Below are 26,450 nucleotides of genomic sequence, written 5' to 3'. Positions count from 1 at the left end.
AACTAGTTGATCTGCTCCCTCCACTCCTGGTTCTATGAGATAGAGAAGACTTGACACAGCAGCAGAGGATATAGTTAAATCATAGCATTTGTTACTCCAAATTTATCCAAACAGATCCAGACACAGTCCCTGCCCCAGAAAACTCACAATCTCAGTTGGGCAGTGGGTGCCCCTTGAGGGGGCATAGCCCAGCAGCTAGTCCTTCTCTCTCAGGTTTGAAGTCCTTCCAGACGTTTTAGACTCTGTGACCCCTCCCTCCCCCCTCTTCTTATCTTATGGTGCATTAGACAAAGTAAAACTTCTGGGATGCAAAAAATTCAACAAAAATGTATGTAGATTCCAAGCATTACTTTGTGAGTGATCAACTGCTTGTGAGTGTGTGATTCCTACGTGTGTGTGTGTGTGTGTGTGTGTTCATATCCATGCACATCTCTGTATCCACACATCTGTAGGAGCATATCCACACTGTGTGAATTACTCCGGGAAAGCTGAGCAAGAGAAACAAGATTTGCATTTGAAACTGGTCCATTAGCATTTGATCCATGGTCATTCTTCTCTCTGGCCTAGTGAGCTCCATAGTCCAGGACCAGCTTCCATCTGTGGTCTGTCTCATGAGCCTCCCTCAATGGTTGCTGGTTTCATTGTTTTGGGGGAATGTTGCTGTCATGGCTGTGGTCTTCCAGGTAGCCAGTACTAATCCCCTGGAGGGCTTGGAATAAACTGGACTCTGTTCCATGGGCATAGTTCAGAGAGCAGAGGACTGGGGTGATGTCTTCAGTGGTCTGAGTCACTGAGCAGGGGGGCTGCTGCCTCTTTTGCAAGTGGGGCTATTTCAAGGAATGTGGCTTCCATTTAAGATATGAGTTGCAGCGGCTAAGCCGGGAGATAATGAACACATGGATCAGCACAGGCATGTCCATGTCTGGCCAACATATTGTGCACCATTCTGTCAATCATAGATGTAAGGGGCCTATTGGTGGCATCCAATAGCAGTAAAGAGTCCAAAAAGAGATTCTGGGGCTGCTGACTGACCTAGTGATTTGAAGGTAATGGTCCTTGACAGTAAGCAATGTTATAGAGGAGGGAGGGAAGTTCACCCCTCTTCCTACCAGTATCAGCTTCATCTTGGTGCTGATTTTGTCCCAGTTTTGAGAGAGCTGGAAGATGGTGCTGTGTATGTTCAGTGCTACTGCTGGCACTGCAGCCCTTGGTGTTTTGCCAGCTTTCCCAAAATCCTAGTATAGAGGACAGAGCCTTGTGGGACTCTGTAGGTAAAGGTCTTGGAGATAGAGGAAATAGCCCTGAGGATCATCTGGGCAAAGTCTAAGAAGAAGGAGCGTAGCCATTTCAGGGCATTTCCATGCTTCCTACAGCCTCTGAGAGGCAGCATGGTGATATCTAGTGATCAGTGGTGTCAGATGATAGAGGATGTGTGTGAATGGGGTCCCCGTGAGAGATGAATTGGCTCACTGAGTGGGATCAAGATCCTGGAAGGTGGTGTTGGAGGCTCTTTTTTTGCTGTCTGCTTGATTAGTTCACAGAGCCAAGATGCTGGGTGCCCTTCAGGTCATTGCCAGCTTTAGATTCCCTTCATCACAGGTCCCCTGGCTAGCAGTGGTCCCATGTGTACTCTTCTCTCTACTTATCCAGAATGAACAGGGGCCAGCATCTCAGGGGTGGCCCTGATCTCTGCCTCTGCTTCCACAGCTCCTGCTTGTGTGTGTGGCAGGAGGGCAGTGTGCTCTTATCCTGGATGTGAGTGATTCTTTTGGTGTGCATTTCCTAGTGGGTGGGAAACAGGAGTCAAATCCCCTTTTCCCCGATTACACAATGTCAGGCCTCCCATGATGACTGTGACTGGAATTTTGCATCCACACTGCCACAGGAGTCAGGGGATCAGAAGTGGGAGGTGATGGGCCCAGTGCGTCTCCTCATGCTATCATCTTGGAACAAAGATCTCTTTTTGGCATTGCAGTTGCCTTCCATGAGGAGACATGGAGCCTGGTGCTGAGCTGGCCCAGCAACTTCTGTGTGAGGGGAGTTACTAGACAAATCCAGCAGAAAGGACGATTTCTCTGCTTGCCACCTTCAGTGCTCCTGATCAGCTCTCCCCTTACCAGCCCCTCCATTCCCTGTCTGTCACTTTTTCTCCTCTCTCCAGGTATCCTTGCCTATGTTTTTGTCTTGCTGTGATTTCTGCAAGTATGGGGTATGGTGAGCAGAGACAGGGGTCAAGCAGGTGCTAGGGCTTGTCTATACTTAAAATGCTGCTGCAGCACAGCTGCACTGCTGTAGTGCTTCAGTGTACACACTACCTAAACCGATCGTAGAGGCAGTAATTAGATCGACAGAAGAATTCTTCTGTTGACCTAGCACTGTCTACACAAGGATTTAGGTTGGCTTAACTGTGCTGCTCTGGGATGTGGATTTTTCACACTCCTGACCAACATAGTTAAACTGACCTAATTTTCTAGTGTAGACCAGGCCTAAGAGTAGCAGCTCAGCTTACTCCCAAGTTGCTCAGGTGTTTGGAGACATTGGGGGAGGGCAGGAGGCCCCTCATTTTACACTCCTTCCCAACCCCCCCATGTGTCCAGGACTCCAGTCTCCACGCTGATTGTGCTGCCCCATAATTTCAAACAAAGAGGATGTGATATGCTGTGGAGGGAAGGGCTGGTCTAACAAATTTGTGTGCTGCAGGAAGGAGACCCACTCAATAAATCACACATGTACCCTGTCAGGACTGGAGCCCAACTCCCAAAACATAGGCCTCTACCGCCTAAACTAAACAGGATCTTCCTTAGCTGGCACTAACAGTAGGGCCGCAGTCATGCACACAAAGCTAAGAGCCTCATCCTGGCTGCGACTTATTGTGGTTTAAATGAGGCAGAGCTGCTGTCTGTGCTGCATTAAAACTGAGTTTTGGTTCAGTTATGCTCCTCTCCAGACCTGGTTCTGTTTTGTACAGGATGGCCTAGCTGTGTTATGTAAGCAGTCTTGGACAGACCCAGTTAAGGTCCTGCCTACATTACATGTTGAGATGTGGTTACCACTGGCTCTCTTGACTCTTGTCACTGTAACGTGGTCAGCCTCAAAGACTACTGCGGTCTGCAGAGAAGGAGTCTGTCAGTGCTGCTCCTGGGCCTGTGAATTCCTATTGGGCCTGCTTTGGTTATTGTTTGTGTTAGAGCCCCCCCAAAAAGTAGTCTACTTCCTTGGCAAAGAAGGGAGTGGTCTTGCCCACATTGTTCTTGTGCATGTTGTACCACAGCTGACTGGCCTGGTTGCAGGGTCATCTCCTGGTTGCCAACAGTCCCTTATTACATGGGACATCCCTTATTTTTTCATCTCTGTACAAGATCTGGAGTTCCTGAGTGCTGTAAAAAGAAGCAAGAGATACTCCTGGTTAATATAAGTGAGTACTGCTTATTATTATTATTATTGATGATGATGATGATATTGGGAGGAGGGGTGGGGCAGGGCGGAGGTACGAAGAAAACAGTCCATTATCTTTGAAATACAATGTTGGCAACTCTACCTCCTGCTCTCATTGGCACTCCCTCAGACACGCTGTGCTGCAGCAGGTGTTTGAGACTATGGCTCAGGTGCAGCGCTAGCTCCCAGGATTTGTGTCTGTCCTGAAGGCAGGATCCCTGATCTGTGTGACAGTTAAGAACAGCCCTGGTGGTTAGGTTACTCAGAAATGGCTCCCTCTTCCTGATTAAACAGAGGGAGAGGCTGTGTTCAGATGAACAGAGGCAAACTGAGAAAGAAAGAGACCATGAGGCAGCGAGGAAACCAAGAAATCAGAGAGATGCTGTGGTCCTGTGAGCACCACAACTGCAGCTATGTCGGGCACCTGGTTAAACCTATCTGTACCTGGGCATGGCTGACATTTGCAGTGCAGATGGATTCTAATCATTGTAATTATCCAGGGCTTTACCATGATTTGAGGACACAATGAAAACCTGGATAATGTCAAATTCATTGGTCTTCTCCATTTGTAAAGTGGAGGTTAATGACCTTGCCTTAGAGCAAGGCTGGCGGCAGATCTGGGAATAGAATGCCTGAGTCCTAACTCCATAATGCTTAAGGTCCTGTTTCTAGTGGAAATTGAAACCATGCTTTCAGTGGAACATGAGGATAGCCCCGTTTAAGTGGGTCCCTTGACAGGAGTTATTGTTGCAGCATAGGTAGGACCTGTGTGTGCAAGTCCATGCCTATATGAACAGCTCTGCAGAAGCGCAGCTGTACCAATAGAGGTGCACCACTGCAGCACATCTGGTGAAGATGTTCTATGCTGACAGGAGAGAGCTCTCCCGTTGGCATAAGAAAACCACCTCCACGAGCGGTATAAGCTATGTCAGCAGGAGAAGCTCTCCCGCTGACAGTGCTGTGCACAGAAGTGCTTATGTCTGTGCAACTTATATCGCTCAGGTGGTGGAATATTCACACCCATGAGTGATGTAAGTTTTGCCGACATAGGTTGTCTACTCTATAGCCAGACAGTGTGTAAGGGGGTAGGTGGGAGGGTGAGTGAAACACACACACATTGTGTGTGTGAGAGAGCCAAGCAATAGCCAGTTCATTGCACAGTAGCAGCATAAATTCCTAGAATAATCAGTTTTCCTCAGCTTTATGTCCTGACTTGGAGGTGTCTCGTGTACAGAAACTTTATTTTTCAGGTGGGGGAAGAGCAAATTTGCACCCCCTATGTCCTTAAACTCTGTGAACTTGCAGCAGAAGAGCTGATCTCAGATCTCTGCCCCTCCTCCAAGATTTTCAAAACTACTTCAAAGTCAAGTTGACAAGAGTATTTGGTGGTTCTGGGTTTGCTGCTCACCTTTTGCGCTGCTACCCCACTGAACAAAGCATGGTGTTTCCCTTTGATTTCCATGTTTGATAGCAATAGGAGAAAGAGTTTGAAATGTTCTGCAATCTTTATAATAAAAAAAGAAAGGAAGAAATGTGCTCTGATACCTTTCCAGAGTGCTGGTCTCTGATGAGGGAGGATCAGAGAGAGGCTGACTGACTATAGGACGGGGGTTTGAGGTAGCCAGGGAAAAGACCTTAATCACAGGGAAATTAGCTCAGTGACAGACTGATACTTGGACAGAGGCTTCAAACAGCAGAGATGGCAAATATCTTAACATTTTATCTCTCCTCTTATGAAGGGAATAGCAGGTGGACTGCTGAGCAGGACTGAGGGGCTTTGGCAGAGCTGCAAGAGGAGCCCATGACTGAACTAGCATTGGGTCTGCAGGTTGGGACTGAGGGTCATTCGCAGCCTGAGGATAAGTGGAATGCAGGACTAGAAGGGAAGTTCAGTCCACATGGAAACAGAGCAGGATTGAGTGGAATACAAGGAAGCAAGATGCACCTGCAGTATCTCTAGCTGTGCCTGGCACATGCAGAATTAAATTCCTAAAAAAGGCATAAAATTCTGTTCCCATGACAGGGAAGTTGTGCTATTGTTTTTAAATTTCCTTGTTCCAATAATTCTGATAATCTTGGAGCCACGTGTCCTCTCTGGATGCTGCAGCAAGCCTCCCTCCTCACCTTTGCTGCCACTAATGGGTTTTTTGTGTCACTGAGGAGGAAAATTGCATTTTACTAAGGAAATAACAGAATACCACAAGCAAAGCAGGTGGTGGAGAAATGGAGAGTCCCCCTACCCTGGCCTAGCTGGGACACACTGGAAAAGCATATCCCCTCCTGCTCTGAGTCCCTGTTGCCAATGCCCCTCAATCCTGACCCACAGTATGCCCTGCTATCCCACTCACAGTCATCCCCCCACAGTTGTGCTAATGCCCTTCATGACCACAACGATAGAGCCTGCTGCTGCATTTCCCTTTGAATACAAACTTGCCAGGTGAGACTTGCGAAGAGAAGGGAGCAGTCCTCTGCCTAGGTGAGAAACGCAGACTTCCCTTTCACTGGTGCGCCCGGGATCCAGGAGGGGAATGACTTCGCGACTGGCGTTGCCTGCCCACCAGAGGGCGCTGCCGGTTGCCTGTCGGGAGCCCAGGGGAGCCCAGCCAGCTCGATCTGGTTACGTACAGTATGTAAATGTGCAGGAGAAGCGCTGGGCCGTTGGCAGCAGTGTCTCACGGTCGCCCAATTAGGGCTCAGCTGTGCGGAGCAGTGCACTATAGTAACCACTAATTAAATATGTGAATGGCCGGGGGGACAGGCGGCAGCCAGTGCTGGTGAGTGTTTAAAGTGACAGCACCTCCCACATGGCGTAAGTATGCCTGGTTTTGTCACAGAAGAATTACACTAAACTTGGTGCTGGTTGATGGTCCCTGAGATTCTCTGAGACCTCCTGAGCCAGGGACAGCCTGAGCAATAGCAGAAGACGCTTTCCCAGACTGCCTGGCAAGAGGGGACCCTTCTTTGGGGAAGAGGGACAATCCAGCTGCATGCACACCAAGCCCAGTACTTGTTTAAATGACATCACTGCTTCTGGCCGTTCAGCCTTTGTGCTCACTGCTGAGGCTGCCAGAGAAGAGGGCCAACTAGTGTCAGCTGTGCTGATTGCTTTTGTGATGTGGGCACCTCTCCTGGACCAAGACCAAATCATGTGACTGAAGATGTGAAACTGACTCGAACAATTCTCTGAAGAGGGACATATATAGAGGGACTGTAAACCCCCCTTCATAACCAGGGAGTTGGGTGGGATTTGTTCTTATCTCTGTGGAATGAATATATTCTGGTAAATCTACTATAGTAAATCCACCGGAGAAGCTGCCATATATTCCCTAGCCATTGCCCTCCTGCTCCACTTTGTTCTGCAAAAATAATAGCATGAGCACTGAGGTGGATTCAGACAGCCTTGTATAAAGGGGTGACTCTCAGGCCCCAGAGTATGACCTAGTGCACTGCATGGTGTCCCTACAAGAAAGGGAATGATAAATACTGCTCCCGTCAACTAAGCCTTGTAGCTTGCATCCAGCACCATGTGGATTTATTATGAGGGCAAGTCAATTATCACAATAGGCATGAAAACACATTCTCCAGAGTTTTCAAGAATTCATGGCTTTGACCAGCCCAAGTGTTGCAGATGGGGCTTTCCAGGACCCAAACCAGTCTGACTGCTCCATGCCAAAGTGCACTCGCAGTATGCCCTTATTTGACAACACCTATCTGTGGGAAAAGCCTATTCTGTAATCAGACTGTCCTCTGTTTTGGATCCCTTTTGTCAAGAAGATGGAGCACATCCATGCCATCAGCCTTCTCTCAGAGGGGAAAGGGAAAAGCTGGATGATGATTCTCTGTGCTGCAGCAAATGCCAAGGCACTACAGCATGTTGCCATGTAGTCTAGGATGGATAGTCCTCCTGTGCAAGTGGAAGGGATGGATGAAGTGAGGGAGATGTTGAGAGCTGGCCATGGCTTTGTGATTTAAGTTTATGTAGAACCTAGCATGCCAGTGAAGCCTGTGATATTTTAAAAGCTTTATGTGCAGAGACGACCTCACTCTCCGCTGAAATGCAGCCACTTCTGAGGTGAAACAAATCAGCGGTTGACCTTGAAAATCCTTGACATCACTACACAAGAGTTTAGGGCAGGAAATGAAGAAAAATTCCATATCCAAGTGAAACTTCATAGGGAATTTAGGGAGGCCGAATAGAATAATCAGAATTGGAATTGGGCCAGAACATTGGGCTTAAACACCCCTAGTCTTACAGAAGTATATCTTACATCCCTTAATGACCACAAGTGGCCAGGACCTCAGTTTTACAATATAGTGCCTTCAACACCATAGTGGAACATTGGATCAGTGAGAAGAACCGTCTACTGAATCATCAGCACTTCCTGCAGAACCCTAGAGGTCTCATATCTAAGTATTGACCAGGCCTGGCTTTGCTTTAACTTATTGGAGATGACAAGATCACAGCCTGAAGTGATACAGCTGCACTCTCAGCTTGTGGAGTGTTGTGTGGGAGGAGATAGGCAGGCCATGGCTGTAATACAGTGTGAAGACATCTGGGACTGGCATAGTACAGGACGTAGTCAGAAACTGGCACTCGTAGTGATACACTGGGAGTGTGGGGTGTTAAACAAGTGCTACCTTCATTTGCCATTATTATCATGATGGATTTAGGCATAGATTCTAAGGCCAGAAGGGACCATTGTGATCATCGTAAATATATTCCATCAACACTATTACCTTTATCAACCAAACTTGTAATCTCATCCAAAAAATAAATCTGAACTCAACTTTCACTGATGCACAATTGGTGGCATTTTCGTATATGTTACAGAGCTAGAGGATCTGGATGAAATCACCTCTTGTCCTTTGTTTAAGCAGCACTGAGCTGGATGCCTCTTATCCCGATCCCTAAGAGGCAACATTCAACATCTAGATTTATAGATTCTGAGGCCAGAAGGGACCATTGTGATTATCTAGTCCAACCCCTTGTATAACCAGCATTTCTCAAATGTGGCCACCGTGGCTGCATATGGCCACCAGGGACTTTTCTTGCAGCCACAGCCTCCTGGGCCATGTGTGTGTGTGTGTGTGTGTGTGGCAAAACAGCAGTCCCCTCCCCCAGGGCTGCCAGCAGTGGGTGAGCCCTGCCCACCTCTGAAAAGACAAAAGCTGGAGGAGCAGGCAGACAGTGAGTTCCTTACCAGGGCCGATGGGGGTCAAACTTCAGACCTTGAGTGGCGGGTGGTAGGCTCCAGCCGTGGGGCTTCAGGCTCTGTTCCCTGGCTGTACAGTGGTGGGCTCCGGCCCCAAGGTCACCACCACTCCCATACCCCTGGCTGTCGCTGCCTACTCCAGTGCCCCTGGCTCCTGCTGCCTCCATATCAGCCTCCCCATCCAGGGCCTAATTTGTCTTCAGGCTTGCCAGGACTGAGTAAGTTTGCTGTGAAAAGTGATATTTGTATGTTTGTTAATATCATTTTTCACAGCAGACTTAATAACTAGCAAGTCTGAAAAAAAAAAAGCACCCCCCCGAAAAAGCAAAAGACATGACAAGAATGTGCAAAGCACCTTATTTGTGCTTCTATTCTGTTTAGGTCCAGTAAAGAATAGAGACAACTGTACATTATTTTGATTATTGAGACTGCAAAAAAAAAAAAATCCTACATAAATAAATTACAATGATTTGGACATGTGTATGTGCATATTTATTGGTTTTTCCTAAAGTTAATTAAGTATTTTAGGAACAAATTGTCAGAGTAGCCACCAGCAAGAGTTGGTGCCCTCTGAGGCCACCAAAAAATTTGTTGTGAGAACCCCTGCCCTAGAACTTCCCCAGAATAATTCGAAGTGCATGTGTTTTAGAAAAACATCCAATCTTAATTTTAAAATTCTCAGTGGTGAAGAATCCACCACCACCCTTGACAGATTGTTCCAATGTTTAATTACTGTCTGACTTTGTCTAGTTTCAACTTCCAGCCATTGGATCATGTTAGACCTCTTTCTGCTAGATTGAAGAGCCCATTATTAAATATTTGTTTCCCATGTAGATACTTATAGACTGTAATCAAGATACCCCTTAAACTTCTCTTTGTTAAGCAAAACAGATTGAGTTCTTTGGGTCTATCATCATAAGGTATGGTTTCCAATCCTTTAATCATTTGCGTGGCTTTTCTCTGAATCCCCTCCAATTTATCAACATCTTTCTTGAATTGTGGGCACCATAACTGGACACAGTATTCCGGCAGTGGTTGCATCAGTCGTAAATACAGAGGTAAAATAATATCTCTCTACTCCCACTCGAGATTCCCCTGTTTATGCATCCAGGATCTCATTAGCTCTTTTGGTCACAGCATCACACTAGTAGGTCATGTTCAGCTGATAATCCACCACAACCTCCAAGTGTTTTTCAGAGTCACTGCTTCCCAGGCTAGAGTCCCCCATCCTGTAAATATGGCCTATATTCTTTGTTCTTAGGTGTATACATTTACATTTAGCTGTATTAAAATGCATATTGTTTGATTTGGCCCAGTTTACCAAGCAATCCAAATTTCTCTGAATCAATGACATTTCCTCTTAATTATGTACCACTCCCCCAATTGTTATGTCATCTGCAAACTTTATTAGTGATGATTTTGTGTTTTCTTCCAGGTCATTGCTAAAAATGTTAAATTGTGTAGGCCCAAGAACTGATCCCTGCAGGACCCCACTGGAAACACACCCGCTTGATGACAATTCCTGTTTACAATTACATTTTGAGACCTATCCGTTATCCAGTTTAGTAATCCATTTAATACGTGCTATATTAATTTTATATCATTCAAGATTTTTAATCAAAATGTTGTGTGACACCAAGTCAAACACCTTACAGAAGTCTTAAGGCTATTATGCTAACAGTGTTACCTTTATCAACCAAACTTGTAATATCATCAAAAAAGATATCAAGTTAGTTTGACAGGATCTATCTTCCAAAATCCCATGTTGATATTCATTAATTAGATTCCTCTGTTTAATTCTTTATTAACTGAGTCCCATATCAGCCGCTCCATTATCTTTCCCCGGATCGATGTCAGGCTGACAAGCCTATAATTACCCAGGTCATCCTGTTTACCCTTTTTAAAAACTGGCACAACATTAGCTTTCTTCCAGTCTTTTGGAACTTCCCCAGTGCTCCAAGATTTACTGAAAATCAACATTAATGGTCCAGCGATCTCCTCCTCTTAAATTCAAGTTAACTGGACCTGCTGATGTAAAAATGTCTGATTTTAGTAGCTTCTGTTGAACATCCTCCAGAGATACTAGTAAAATGGAAAGAGTGTTATCACCATATGATGAAATTATAGCTGTTTTTTCACCTAACACAACAGAAATATTTATTGAATAGTTCTGCCTTTTCTGCATTATTATTGTTGATAATTCTACCATGTCTATCTAGTAATGGACCAAAACCATTGTCAGGATTCTTTTTGCTCCTAATATCCTTAAAAATACTCCTTATTGTCTTTAACTCTGTTGGCCATAGATTCCTTCTTGCGTCCTTTTGCTCCCCTTAGCAATTTTCTATATTGCTAACTTTTGATTTATATCCATTCCTATTAACTTACCCTTTCTTCCATTTGTTATATATATTATTTTTCATAGCTGCCTTCCCTTTCCCCTCTAAATCAGGTCAGTTTTTTAACCAGTATGGCCTTCTTCCTTGATTGCGGCGTTTGGGGCATCTAGTAAGATATTTTTAAGTGATTCATGATCATCATTCACATTTTTCTGATTTAATTCTTCCTCTCAACTGATTTGGCTCGTAATTGTTCTGAGCTTTATGAAATTGGTCCTATTAAAGTACCAAGTATATATATATTACAGGTCTGAACTTCATTCCTCACCTAAATGTATTAGTTTGTGGATTCACGTCCCAGCCCCTGTATCCAAGCACTGGAGCCAGAATTCACACTCTGAGCCTTTGAGTACAGTAGGATCCACACATCAGGGCATTAGCGTCAGGATTCAAAGTCTTCGGGTGAGGTAGACAGGATCGTACAGATGCACAGCTCCTGCTCCAAGCTGAGGGCTGTCACTCAATGGGGAGTCACTGAGATGTGTGGAATGTGTCATTTAAAGCATCACTTGAAAAATCACATTCCTTTTTATGAAAGAGACAAGGTGGGTGAGGTAATATTTTTTAATTGGATCAACTTCTGTTGATGAAAAAAGACAAACTCTTGAGCTACACAGACCTGAAGAAGAACTCTGTGTAGCTTGAAAGCTTGTCTTTCACCAACAGAAGTTGGTCGAATAAAAGATATTGCATCCCCCCCCCCGTCCTTGTCTTTCTAATGTCCTAGGACCAACATGGCTGCAACAACACTGTAAACAGCAACAGAAGATATTCCTTTTACTATAACTTGAAACAGGGATATTGTGTCTTTAAGGCACCCCCTTCCCATTTTCCCTAATACCTCAAGGCCTCTGAGTGTTTCTGGAGGAGCGGATCAGTGCGAGAGTTTAAGGCATCTCTCCCAGCCCTGCTGCACTGCTCACTTACTGCTCTGAAGGCTGTGCTTTGCCATTTCCATGGAAACCATTAGTTGCTAAGCAACTGGAGCATCATCTGAGCTGAGCCCTCGCATCTAATTATCCCATCACTGTAGCTAAGAGGGGTTTAGGGGGGAGTGGGGGGATTAACTCTTCTAACATGGCAGATCCATTCACAACATTTAAAGCTACAGTGTCTACCTTTCACAGTGTGTATTGATAGGCCCCTGATCAGGTGTGATTGTTTGGTTATCATGTATAATCTCAGTGTGAGAAAGTGGACAGGCTTAGGCAAGCTGCAGATACATCCTCATGTTCCTTACCCCTGCTGGGAGCCTTGTTAGGAGCCCTCAGTACCTCTGTCTACTTAAGTTGTGTGTGCTGTGCTTAGATGTATGTGGACATTTGTATGTTGTGGACTCTGCCACATTTCTCATATAGCTGCTTTCATAGAAGTGTAGGGCTGGAAGAGAACTCAAGAGGTCATCTAGTCCATCCCCCTGTGCTGAAACATTATTAAGTAAACTTAGACCATACTTGACATATGTTTGTCAAACCTGTTTTTACAAACCTCCAAGGATGAGGATTCCACAACCTCTCCAGATGAGCTGTTCCATTACATGCCTTCTTGCTGTCTGTGTTGTGGTCTGCTTGACATTGGGGCACAGACACTGACATGGAAACAAACTCCCCATGATGTCATAGATAGAGTATTGTTAATTCTTCAGTCTTCAGGCATCCTCATCCTGTTTGCTTTTAGAGATGGATGGAGCAAAGCTGGCACGATACACTACAGGAAAAACACGTTATTTAGCCATTGTGAACCAGCCCAACTGAACTTCTGACTCACAGACTTTGGTCATTCAAATAAAACAGGAGCTGGATGGCACCACTTGGATAAAACTTTGGATAAAACTTCTAAACTTCCCTCAGCTCATTGTATCCATGCAGGGGAGATCTTGGCTAGCTGCAGTCCTCAGAAGACAGTTAATGGGCAGGGCAGCTGCTACCATAGCTCATTTTGCTGACCAGGGCACCTGAAATCCTGCTAATCTCCCTCTTTTGGAAATGCGTGAAATTGCTTAATCAGGTTCAGGCCCCCAGTGGCTGCAGCTGCCTTTATTAAGGAATTTAACGCTTAGGGCTTGTTTAGACTACCACTTTTGTTGGTATAATTTATGTTGCTCAAGGGATGTGAAAAAACACCTTCCCCTCCCGCAAGTGATATAAGTTGCACCCAGAGACGCACCGATGTGGACAGCACTCTGTTAGCGGGAGAGCTCTTCCCACTGACATAGCTTCCGTGGCTCGTGGAGGTGATTTTATTATGTCAATGGGAGCGCTCTCTCCCGTCAGCATAGAGCAGCTACATGAGGGATTTTACAGCGGCACAGCTGCATTGGTACAGCTGACTGTAATAAACATGACTGTAATTAGCAATGATGACACACTCATGTGTGCAGGAGAATGAAGTGAAGTGAATGTGCAAGGGAGGAGGGGCTGCGGGGGGGGGCATGTACACAGGAAAATTGGGTGCAGTGAGGGAGTGGGGGCAGCCCTATGGGGGTTTGCGTGCAGGAGAATTGGGTGAGGTGAATGTGCAAGGGAGGAGGGGCTGCCCTGTGGGGGTGTACACTGGAAGAGTGGGTAAAGTAGGACAGACTGCCCCATGTGTGCTCCTGTGTGCCCAAGTACATGTAACTGGTACATGAGGGCCCTGAGTCGGGAAGAGGGTAATTTAGAAGGCTGCTTGTGCTGTGTGTTGAATGCTAATGATGCTGCACAGCTTTCAGACAGAGGTGCTGCAGCTCCAGCTCCTGTCACTGAGTTTTACTGCTAGTGAGGCTGAGTCCCTGAGAGAAAGGAGTGGGGATGGGAATGGCAGAATGTGCCTGATGCCGGCATTCCTCAGGTCAAGAGAGCTGGACAGAGTAACTAGCCAGCCCTTCCATACTAGGGAGGCTGTGCAAAAATCTCCCCATTGCTGCTCTGGATTTCTGAGCGCAGGAAGCCCTCATGCAGAGCACCGACAAGGGCTCCGCATGTTGCCATGGCTGTTGGTGTTGGACCAGAGCTAACCTGTAGGGGAACTATTGGCACTATCTCCCTTGTGTGAACAAAGCTTCTACGCCTTATAGGTGGGGAGCACTTGTGTGACAGACATTGCTGTGGCAATGTGAAAAACCTGAGCATGCAAATGGTAGTTCTTTTCATCCAAGGGTCCCAAAGAGCTCAACAAGCTTTACTTACAGAGTTGTTTTCACCCACCCCTTAAATACACCTACCTCTGAGGTGGCACACTGCAACCGCTTACACACAGAAACTGCAGGGGGAATTTAGGGAGGCAGAATGTAGCTACTCAAGTTGGAATTTGTCCAAGACGCTAGGGCTAACAACCTGACTCCCGCAAAAAAATGTCACAGGAGTTGTAGTGGCCAGGTCCAAGACCTTGGCTATAGTCTTATCTGAAAGATGTGAAGTGGGCCTTCAGAGTATCTCACACACCACTGATTCAGTGGCGGACTTGTTAACAATCGAATTGCCAGCATTACTTTTCTTAGCACCTATATGAACCCCCATCCAATTACTACCTAAAGCCAAAACTGCTTAGCTTGTGACATCTGACAGCTTCCCAGCCCCTGGTGGCATGGCTGTAGGGAGCAGTGCTCAGATGAGAACATGTCTGACTACACACATTCACTCCTCCTTTAACTATAAAAATGACGGGACGGTTACTCTCAACAGACAAAACACTGTCCAAATATTAACCAGGTCTCCCAACACTTAATGGTGAGTGTCATCCCCATTTCCCAGAGGGAGGTGACTTACCCAGGGGGTCTCAGATCTGGGACTAGAACCCAGTTCCTGGCTCCTGTGCCATGCTGCATCCAACAGACCGCATTGTCTCTCTGTTTTTTCTTTTTGGCATGTTGGTGCTTTAAAAAGTCTTTCTGTAAGGAACCAATGTTAGGAGAGCAGCAGTCAATGGAACATTGCCAAATTTTCTCTTTCTCTCTTGGTTTGACAGTGCTGCTCGAAAGCAGATGGTCACTAATTAAAGGGAGTCGAGTGAGGAGTTTGCATTGGCCTCTGCATTCTTATTCCAAAGGAGAAAAACTCTAGTAGCCTTGGATGAACATCGTCTCCTCCTCCCTTGTGTCTGCAGTGTGCAGTGATCTCAGTGGTGTCTGCTGGGGATCATTGTGGAGAATCCATCCTGCTCTGGAAATGGAATATCTGAAAAAGCAGACTCAGAATGTTTGCTAAGAGCCCAGTCTTGCTGCCCCTGAAGCCAGAGGAAAACATCTCATTAGGACTAGCCCTAGACTTGTGATGTGAGAATATAGGACATTAACATAAGGATCTTCCAGCTGCAAAGTTGGATGGAAGTGAACGAAATTGCAGGAGAGGGGCTTGAAAAACCATGAGGAGCCTTCATCCCCCACAGAAGCTAAAACTAAGAGCTTCCCCTTCCAGTGGGGAGAACAGAATTAAGCCTTTGGAGCACTTTATATCCCCCTGATCTGTAGATTCAAGCTGAGCCGTCCCCTGCTTGGCACTCAGAACCCTTTTGTGTTCATCAAAACGTTACATCTTCCTTACAAGAGTGTACTTCAATCGCAGCCATCATCGGACTTTCTGTATACTGTCTGGGTTACTTCTCCAAACCCATGTGGCTTTTTCTAATGGTACTGAGAGCTAGATGGCTGGGGTAGCAAAGGGCAACCGTAGTGTGTTTCTGTCTCTTTACTGTCAAGAATACTTGGTTCCTAGAGCCAGTCGTAACAGATGCACTCTCAATACTTAATGATCCCACCTCATGTGGAAAAGATGCATATGGGGAAAAAAGTATCGGCAGCAGTATATACCTTCTTCTCAACATCCAAGAAATGTGTAGTAGCTGTACCTCAATTAACATCTAGGATCCTGGTCCTCTGTGGGTTCCCTTTGTTGAAGTCCTGATCATTCTTCCTATCAATGCTATTGCTGAAGAGCTGGATTTCCTGGGGTTTGGACCAGCCCCCAGGTCAGTGAAGCTGAGGGATAGTCATTAGCCTATCCTGTCCCCAGTCACACTGCACTGCTGTTAAGGAGGACCTTCAGGAACAGCATATTGCCCTTTTGGGTCAATGGTGCGCAGCTGAATTCTTCCACTCCCACTGCAGTGGGTGCTTTGTCATTCCCCACGTAAGTCCAGCTTAGGTAGGCCATAGGGAGATTGTTCCAGCTTTGCTGTGGTCTCTCAGTGTGATCCTTTCCCAAGTGCTGACACCAGCTGTAGTGCTGCATGAGCAACAAACATGGCAACTGCCAAAAAGAGATTTATGTGCCCCTCTGAATTGTAGAGTGACTTTACATTTGTATAGTGCCTTTCACCCACATGGAACTCAAAGCACCTTATTAACTGGGAAAATTATATAGACAGTACAGGGACCAACTCATCTGCTGCTGAAATGCAGCTGTCTTTGAGGTGGAGTACAACAGCTGTTGATAGTGCACATTAGCAGTACTGATTTAAGACAGTGCACAAGGTGCCTTTGCTCCAGCCAGATTGCATCCTGCCATGAAGTATACTGCTCATAAGGGTTTTTCTCTCTGCCTTCCCATCACCCCACAGTGCTCTCTTCTGGGTGAGCATAAAAGAACAGGCCTCTACTTTGTCCCCAGCTGCCCATTTCTCTGCACTTTTGTATCCTCACTTGTAGACCTTGCTCTCAACCGCAGGGGAGAGAGGTGATTCCTCTGAGTGCCTCACATATACCCAAGCAATGACCCCAAAGGCTGGAGCTATGGGATGCCTGCCTAGCCTACACCCCCTTCTTTGCTAGGTCTCTACTTGATGTGCAGATCAGATGCCTTTCCAAATCTGGTATTTGTAGAGGGGAGGGGCAGGATCATCTCCCCTGCTTGCTCCATGATAACGGGCTGTTCCAGCTCATCTGTGAAATACTGCTGGACGGACAGATCTCCACATTAGGAAATACTAGTGTGCTGTACACTCACATCTACCCATGCATGCACACCCACATGCCTCTCATGCACGTGGCAAGTTGCTGATGAATCCTTGGGACCAAATTCAGCCCTTGCGTCCATTGCTCTGCCCAGATGCCCATTGTGCTTCTGTTTATTCTCCCCAGCTCCCCGGATGGATACCACTGGCCCCCATGCTGCCCGTGCCAGCTTTTTGGGGACTCCTGGATGGGGAAAGTGTATGAAAAAATAGAAAAGGACCAAAACAAGAACCTCAAATCCAACTCCCCTTTTGAATTTGAGAGATTGAGTTGTATCCCTGGATCTTAGCCTGCCTGCATCGTTTGGGCCTAGGTCAGATCCAGTACCATCAGGAACCTATTGTCTGGTTCCAGTTTGGTTCTCATGGATTTCCACTATTTCAGACCTAATCTGATGTGATTTTGGTGCTATCTAGAGTGACGTAGCCCTGATTTGGCCCCTGGTTTAGCACTGAACTGGAGCACCTAATATTAAATTAGTTTGAATCCTGACATCCTCAGCCTCTAAAGGAAAATTAATTATCTGGCACTGCTCTGGCCACACTGGACACACCACCTGTCCCCTCTTTTGTAATGGAATCAGAGGACTGCAAGTTTGAGAGTGACATTTGTTTCTGTTTTCATGTCCTATCTTGGAGCCAATTAAATTTGCTGGCAGAAAGCTATCAGCTGTATGGGACTGTACTGCACCCTGGGTTGTTGTTGTTTTTTTTTTTTTGCTGTGACATGTCACAAGCTGCAGGGTAAAATACTGGTAGATTTTGGCGGGAGTGACACTAGGCACCTGTGAATCCTCCTAGTGCAGAAGCTTGGGGCAGATGCAAGTGGGTGTAGCTCTGTTCACCTTATATAGGGCCCCTGCATTTAGTGTTTTCAGGGCTCTTTATATAGGCCCAAGGAGCCTGGTTTGAGATCTACTATGGCGAGAGCGGGAAACCCCAGTCCCTGTGTGTTCCTGACACGCACAGATCCATGCCTGCTTGGCCTCACTGAAGCATCAATCTCCTTGTCATGAAATATTCATGACTGTTTCCGAATGGGCTCCGGCAAAGCAAATCTACATGTTCCTCCCCTCCCCCTGCCCCCATGTGCATCCTACCCCTCTGCACACAGACACAGAGGCACAGCGTCTGCTGCAGTGAGGGTGTCTGCAGGCTCTGCTGTGAGTTCAAACCAGATTCAGGCAGCTGATCTCTATGTCTTTGAGGAAATAAAATAGAGCAGAAAAAAAGCAGCGAAAGCCCCAGGAGATGGTTGAGAGAATTAACCCTTTCGAGGTCAGGGAGCATCAAGGGAAAATCCAGAGTGCACCAGGCAGTCTGAACGGGGAAAGGGAGAATGAGATCTGGGGAATGGAACAGATTATGCAGGACTCGCCTAGGCTGGAGGGTGACTCTGAACTTTGGGAATCCTGCTGAAGTGCAGATCTGGCAGCACTGAGGCTAGGAATGCATCTCTTCACACCAGTGCCCTGGATCATGCATCCCGCTGCAGTCAGAAGCACTGGGCCACAAGAATGGCCACATTGGGTCAGATGAGTGGTCCTTGTAGCCCAGTATTCTCTTTCAATAGATGCTTCAGAGGAAGTAAATAGAGCAGGGCAATTTATCAACTGCTCGTCCTTCAGGTCCAGCTTCTGGCAGTCAGAGGCTTAGGGACACCCAGAGCAGGGAGTTGTGTCCCTGACCAAAGGTTAATTGCCATCGAAGGACCTATCCTCCATGAACTTAGCTAATTCTTTTTTGAACCCACCCAGTTATACTTTTGGCCTGGCAATGAGTTCTTTGTGTGAAGAAGTGCTTCCTTTTTTAATTTTAAACCTGCTGCCTAATAATTTCATCAGGTGACCCCTGGCTCTTGTGGGGTGTGAACGGGTAAATAACACTTCCTTATTGACTTTCTCCACCCCATTCATGATTTTATAGGCCTCTATCATATCCCCCCATCAGTCGTCTCTTTTGCAAGCTGAACAGTTCCAATCTTTTCAATCTCTCCTCATATGGAAACTATTCCATACCCATTATTATTTTTGTTACCTTTTTCTGTACTTTTTCCAATTTTTTTTCCCCCCGATGGGATGACCAGAACTGCATGCAGTATTCAAGGTGTGGGCATACCATGGATTTAAACAGTGCCATTATGATATTTTATCTCATTATCTAATTATCTATCCTAGTGGTTCTCAACCTATTTATCATTGTGGGCCGCATATGCACACATATATGTACTACTTGTGTGGCCCTGAAGATGTCATATGGGCTGCTGCTCTGTGCTGTTTGGGCCACAAGCAGCCCGTGCGTTGAGAATCACTGATCTATCCCTTTCTTAATAAAAAGAAAAGGAGTACTAGTGGCACCTTAGAGGCTAACCCATTTATTTGAGCATAAGCTTTCGTGAGCTACAGCTCACTTCATCGGATGCATTCAGTGGAAAATACAGTAAGGAGATTTATATACACACAGAACATGAAAAAATGGGTGTTATCATACACACTGTAAGGAGAGTGATCACTTAAGATGAGCTATTACCAGCAGGAGAGCGGGGCGGGGGGAGGGGGAAGAAAACCTTTTGTAGTGATAATCAAGGTGGGCCATTTCTAGCAGTTAACAGGAACGTCTGAGGAACAGTGGGGGATGGCGGGGGGGGGGGGAATAAACATAGGGAAATAGTTTTAAATTTGTGTAATGACACATCCACTCCCAGTCTCTATTCAAGCCTAAGTTAATTGTATCCAGTTTGCAAATTAATTCCAATTCAGCAGTCTCTCGTTGGAGTCTGTTTTTGAAGTCTTTTTGTTGTAATATTGCGACCTTTAGGTCTGTAATCGCGTGACCGGAGAGATTGAAGTGTTCTCCGACTGGTTTATGAATGTTATAATTCTTGACATCTGATTTGTGTCCATTTATTCTTTTACGTAGAGACTGTCCAGTTTGACCAATGTACATGGCAGAGGGGCATTGCTGGCACATGATGGCATATATCACATTGGTAGATGTGCAGGTGAACGAGCCTCTGATAGTGTGGCTGATGTGATTAGGCCCTATGATGGTGTCCTCTGAATAGATATGTGGACACAGTTGGCAACGGGCTTTGTTGCAAGGATAGGTTCCTGGGTTAGTGGTTCTGTTGTGTGGTATGTGGTTGCTGGTGAGTATTTGCTTCAAGTTGGGGGGCTGTCTGTAGGCAAGGACTGGCCTGTCTCCCAAGATTTGTGAGAGTGATGGGTCGTCCTTCAGGATAGGTTGTAGATCCTTGATGATGCGTTGGAGAGGTTTTAGTTGGGGGTTGAAGGTGACGGCTAGTGGCGTTCTGTTATTTTCTTTGTTGGGCCTGTTCTGTAGTAGGTGACTTCTGGGTACTCTTCTGGCTCTGTCAATTTGTTTCTTCACTTCAGCAGGTGGGTATTGTAGTTGTAAGAATGCTTGATAGAGATCTTGTAGGTGATTGTCTCTGTCTGAGGGGTTGGAGCAAATGCGGTTGTATCGTAGAGCTTGGCTGTAGACGATGGATCGTGTGGTGTGGTCTGGGTGAAAGCTGGAGGCATGTAGGTAGGAATAGCAGTCAGTAGGTTTCCGGTATAGGGTGGTGTTTATGTGACCATCGTTTATTAGCACCGTAGTGTCCAGGAAGTGGATCTCTTGTGTGGACTGGTCCAGGCTGAGGTTGATGGTGGGACTGAAATTGTTGAAATCATGGTGGAATTCCTCAAGGGCTTCTTTTCCATGGGTCCAGATGATGATGATGTCATCAATATGGCGCAAGTAGAGTAGGGGCATTAGGGGACGAGGGCTGAGGAAGTGTTGTTCTAAGTCATCCATAAAAATGTTGGCATACTGTGGGGCCATGCGGGTACCCATAGCAGTGCCGCTGATTTGAAGGTATACATTGTCCCCAAATGTGAAATAGTTATGGGTGAGGGCAAAGTCACAAAGTTCAGCCACCAGGTTTGCCGTGACATTATCGGGGATAGTGTTCCTGACGGCTTGTAGTCCATTTTTGTGTGGAATGTTGGTGTAGAGGGCTTCTACATCCATAGTGGCCAGGATGGTGTTTTCAGGAAGATCACCGATGGATTGTAGTTTCCTCAGGAAGTCAGTGGTGTCTCAAAGATAGCTGGGAGTGCTGGTAGCGTAGGGCCTGAGGAGTGAGTCTACATAGCCAGACAATCCTGCTGTCAGGGTGCTAATGCCTGAGATGATGGGGCGTCCAGGATTTCCAGGTTTATGGATCTTGGGTAGCAGATCACTCTCCTTACAGTGTGTATGATAACACCCATTTTTTCATGTTCTGTGTGTATATAAATCTCCTCACTGTATTTTCCACTGAATGCATCCGATGAAGTGAGCTGTAGCTCACGAAAGCTTATGCTCAAATAAATGGGTTAGTCTCTAAGGTGCCACTAGTACTCCTTTTCTTTTTGCGAATACAGACTAACACGGCTGCTACTCTGGAACCCTTTCTTAATAGTTCCTAGCATTCTGTTAGATCTTTTTGACTGCCGCTGCACATTGAGCAGGTGTTTTCAGAGAACTATCCACGACTCTAAGATCTCTTTCTTGAATGGTAACAGCCAATTTAGACCCCATCATTTTGTGTGTATAGCTGGGATAATGTTTTTCAATGTACATTACTTTGCATTTATCAACATTAAATTTCATCTGCCATTTTGTTGCCTAGTCACCCAGTTTTGTGAGATCTCTTTGTAATTGTAACTCTTTGCAGTCAGCTTGGACTTAACTATCTTGAGTAATTAGTACCATCTGCAAACTTTGCCACCTCACTGTTTACTCCTTTTTATAGATTATTTATGAATGTGTTGAACAGCACAGATCCCAGTACACATCTTTGGGGAACCCGCTGTTTACCTCTCTCCACTGTGAAAACTGACAGTTTATTCATATGCTTTGTTTCCTGTCTTTTAACCAATTACTGATCCATGAGAGGACTTTCCCTCTTATCCCAAGTCTGCTCACTTTGCTTAAGAGCCTTCGGTGAGGGACCTAGTCAAAGGCTTTCTGAAAGTCCAAGTACACTGTATTGACTGGATCTCCCTTGTCCATGTGTTTGAGACCCTCAAAGAATTCTAATAGATTGGTGAGGCATGATTTCCCTTTACAGAAGCCATCTAGACTCTTTCCCAATATATCGTGTTCATCTAGGTGTCCAATAATTCTGTTGTTTACTATAGTTTCACCCAGTTTACCTGGTACTGAAGTTAGGCTTACTGGCCTGTAATTGCCAGGATCACCTCTGGAGCCTTTTTTAAAAAGTCCACCTCAGATTAGCTATTCTCCAGTCTTCTGATACAGAAGCTGATATAAGCAATAGTTTACATACACTGTTGTTAGTTCTGCAATTTCACATTTGAGTTATTTCAGAACTTTTGGGTGACTACCGTCTTGTCCTGGTGAGTTATTACAATTTAATTTATCAATTCGTTCCACATCCTCCTCCGCTGACACCTCAATCTGGGACAATTCCTCAGATTTGTCACCTAAAAAGAATGGCTCAGGTGTGGGAATCTCCCTGACATTCTCCGCAGTGAAGACCATGCAAAGAATTCATTTAGCTTCTCTGCAACAGCCTTATCTTTCTTGAGTGCTCCTTTAGCACCTCAATCAGCTAGTGGTCCCACTGATTGTTTGGCAGGCTTTCTGCTTGTGATGTACTTAAAGTATTTTTGCTGTTAGTTTTTGTGTCTTTTGCTAGTTTCTCTTCAAATTCATTTTTGGCCTGCCTACTTATTCTTTTGTACTACATTTGCAGAGGTTATGTTCCTTTCCATTTTTCTCAGTAGGATTTGACTTCCAATTTTTAAAGGATGTCTTTTTGTCTCAAACTGCCTTATTTACTCTCTTATTTAGCCATAGAGGTGGGGTTTTTTTTTATCCTCATATTGTTTTTTTTAAATTTGGGATATGCATCTAGTTTGAGCCTCTAATATGGTGTTTTTAAAAAGTTTCCATGCAGCTTGCAGGCATTTTACTTTGTGACTGTTCCTTTTAATTTCCATTTAACTAGCTTCCTCATTTTTGTGTAGCTCCCCTTTTGAAGTTAAATGGTACTGCAGTGGGCTTCTTTGGTATTCCCCCCCTACAAGGATGTTAAATTTAATTATATTATGGTCACTATTACTGAGTGGTTCAGCTGTATTCACCTCTTGGTCCACATCCTGTGTTCCGCCTAAGACTAAATCAAGACTTGCCTCTCCCCTTGTGGGTGCCAGGACTTTGCTCCAAGAAGCATCCTATCCTGTGGTGACATGTACCCAGTCAATATGGGGATAGTTAACATTTCCAATTATTATTGGGTTTTCTGTTTTTGTAGCCTCTCTAATCTCCCTGAGCATTTCACAGTCACCATCACTATCCTGATTGGGTGGTCGGTATTATGTTTCTACTGCTATTCTCTTATTATTCAAGCATGGAATTTCTATCCATAGAGATTCAATGTACAGTTTGATTCATTTAAAGTTTTTACCATATTTGACTCAATGCTTTCACATATAGTGCAATTCCTCCACAAGCACAACCTATTTGGTCATTTCTGTATATTTTGTACCCTGGTATTATAGTGTCCCATTAATTATCATAGTTCCATCAAGATTTTGTGATGCCTATTATATCAATATGCTTATTTAATGCCAAGCACTCAAGTTCACACTATAGACTTCTTGCATTTGTATACAAGCACTCATAAAGTTTGTCAGTATTTAGTTATCTGCCTTCATGTGATGTAATTGAGTGGGACTCTTTTTCCTTTGTTTTTTTCTCTTCAGTTCCTACCTGTACTTTATATCCTAGTAAAGAGGAGAGGACAGAAGTTGATATAGAGTATCCCCTTCAATAAATCCTCCCCTAAAGGATATCTCTGTCCCAACCATGTGCTCTTGCACACTTTCGGCTTTCTTCCAGCCCTCAGTTTAAAAACTCCTCTTATGGCTTTTTTCATTTTACATGCCAGCAATCTGGCTCCATTTTGATTTAGGTGGAGCCCATCCTTCCTGTATAGGATCCTCCTTTCCCAAAAGGTTCTCCAGTTCCTAATAAACCTAAAACCCTCCTCCAAACACCATCATCTCATCCATGAATTGAGACCCTGCAGTTCTTCCTGTCTAACTGGCCCGGCGCATGACACTGGAAGCATTTCAGAAAATGCTACCATGGAGGTCCTGGACTTTAATCTCTTTCCTAGAAGCCTAAATTTGGTCTCCAGGACCTCTCTCCTACCTTTCCCTCTGTCATTGGCACCTACATGTACCATAACTACCAGCTCCTCCCCAGCTCTGCATATAAGTCTATTTAAATGTCTCAAGAGGTCCACAACCTTTGTGTTTGGCAAGCAATTCACCATGCTGTTCTTCCAGTCATCACAAACCCAACTACTATTTATATTTCTAATAAGCGAATCCCCCCATTACTATTACCTGTCTTTTCCTAATAACTGGGGTTCCCAAATTTATCTATTGTGTAAATGTGTCCATCTCCCATTGGCTGTGAGGGGAACTCTGCTTGCTTACACTGGGCTGCATTTGGTCTGCAAAGTGAGAGTCCTGGTTCTAGGACAGTGAGGTTTGGATGCTGCTCACTTGGGTGGGAGTGTATAAATTCTGGCTCTAGCGTTTTGTTACTTCCCTGGGATTTTTTAAGCTCAAGATGTTTTCAAACCTCCCTCTGGATTATAATTAATAATGCCAGGCAGCAAGGATTATATGTTGCCCCAATTAAATAGAAATCTTTCAAGTCAAAGAGAGGAAGGATAGTTTTGTGTCTTAAGTATTGGGCTGGAAGTCAGGACTCCCAGGGTTCTTTTCCTGGCTCTGCCAAAGACTCCCTGTGTGACCTTGGACAAGTCCCGTCCCTTCTCTGTGCCTCAGTTTTCCCTCAGTACAGTGATGTTTGCCTCAGTGGGAGATGTAGGGCTAAATGAATTGATGTGTGTAAAGGACTCTGAGCTTTGGCTGGCAGGCACCAGGATGGGCAGGAGGCAGCTCCATGGTGGGATTCCACTTGTTTGCAGCGCAGGTGGGCCATTGTACAAGTGGGCTGGTGTGGCTGCTGGGTGCAGGTGGCTCATCCCTCCCCATTTGTCCCCTTAATAATCCAATTTACATTCCCCTTTTCTTCCTCTGGATCCTGCTGTTACCATGGGAACTATGTTCTCAGTTGCGTTTCATTGGCTTCCCAGAGAAACCCTTTTCTTTTCTTAACTTAATTTCAAGGCTTAGAGATGGGGCTGTGGCTGTGTGTTTGTTGCAGGGAGAGGGAGCTCTTGGCCACATGTGGGGGCTCTGGGGAACTGGGGAGAATGGGGTCCTCTGGCCCTGGGAGCAAGGCAAATGGCTGATGTCCCCACTGAGTGGCCAGCTGTAGTTCAGGTACCATTGTCAGGAGAAAGTGCAGGCTGGTGATGAGTCCCATAGGGTGCATGGGGCGAAGGCAGGGACTCCTAGGTAGGAATTTTCCTGCTTCATTCTGCGGCCTCCAGGTTAGAAATGGGGTTCTGGGTGGTCAGTGTCCTAACAGCTGCCTCTTTGCCCCAAGGCATGTCCTGGCCTCATGATGATTCCCACTCTGAACTGGAACTAGAAAGCCAAGGCCAGGCCTCTGCAGCATGTACCATGACCCACCCCGCCTTGGCTGTGGCTTTCTCAGCCCTGACCCTGCCAACGTCAGGCTGGTGCCCTGGCTGCTGGTGTTATGAAAGTGAGGGTAGGGCAGGCAGCTCCAGGGCCCGGCACTGTCACTGTCTGCTTCCCTCGACCCAGGTAAAGGAGAGATGTTGGGGTCTGGGGATTAACAAACATATTAACTTGATGTAATTTTATATTTCTCAAGCTGCCAGAGAGAAATCAGGGATAGGGAGGGGTAGATGGGCCTGAGCTGAGAAGGAGTTTGTTCCTCTGCTGGGTGAACAGGGGGCTACTCCTTCCCTTACCTCTTTCTGTCTCATTTATGGGGGAGGAGAAGGGGGCCTAGAGGTAAGACTATGGCACCCTCTCTCTATCTGGCCCTGACTCCTGCACTCTTACTCCCCTCACATCTATTCACAATGGTGCTGCTAAGATTATCTTCTCAGCTTGCCCGCATTGACCCCATCAGCCCCTTGAGTCCCTCTGCTAGCTCCCACTTCATCTGCATATCAAATAAAAGCTTTTTGTCTTTACCCCTAAGAACCTTTATAATGTAGCCCCACCCCACCTGGTGGCTTAGTTACTGATCGCAATATTGACCCCTGTGTTTGCTCTGCCAGAGTTCCCAGCTTTCACTGCCCATCAGGCAGCTTCTCCCTCAGACACCTCAATACTGCCTTCATGGCTTAGGAAAATTCCCACTGCTATTGCCTTATCTTCTTCAGGACACCAGTCTGCTGTGAAGCCTGCAGAACCAGCGAGAAGGCATGGCCAACCAAGTGACTATCTGACCCTGTTCCTTGTCCCCTTCTTTGCTTTCCCTCTACTTGAAACTAGCCATC

At 45.7% G+C, this 26,450-nt stretch overlaps 1 protein-coding gene across 4 annotated transcripts in view; it reads left to right on the top strand.

Annotated features, from left to right (window-relative positions):
* BCL9L (BCL9 like) overlaps positions 1–26,450 on the top strand; it is a 159,493-nt gene that overhangs the window by 30,138 nt on the left and 102,905 nt on the right. The gene's annotated exons all lie outside the window — the stretch shown is intronic.

This window comes from Natator depressus, chromosome 22 (assembly GCF_965152275.1).
Source record: "Natator depressus isolate rNatDep1 chromosome 22, rNatDep2.hap1, whole genome shotgun sequence".
NCBI classification, from domain to species: Eukaryota; Metazoa; Chordata; order Testudines; family Cheloniidae; genus Natator; species Natator depressus.
Note: the sequence above shows the minus strand (reverse complement) of the source record. Positions and strands in the feature narration are given on the sequence as shown.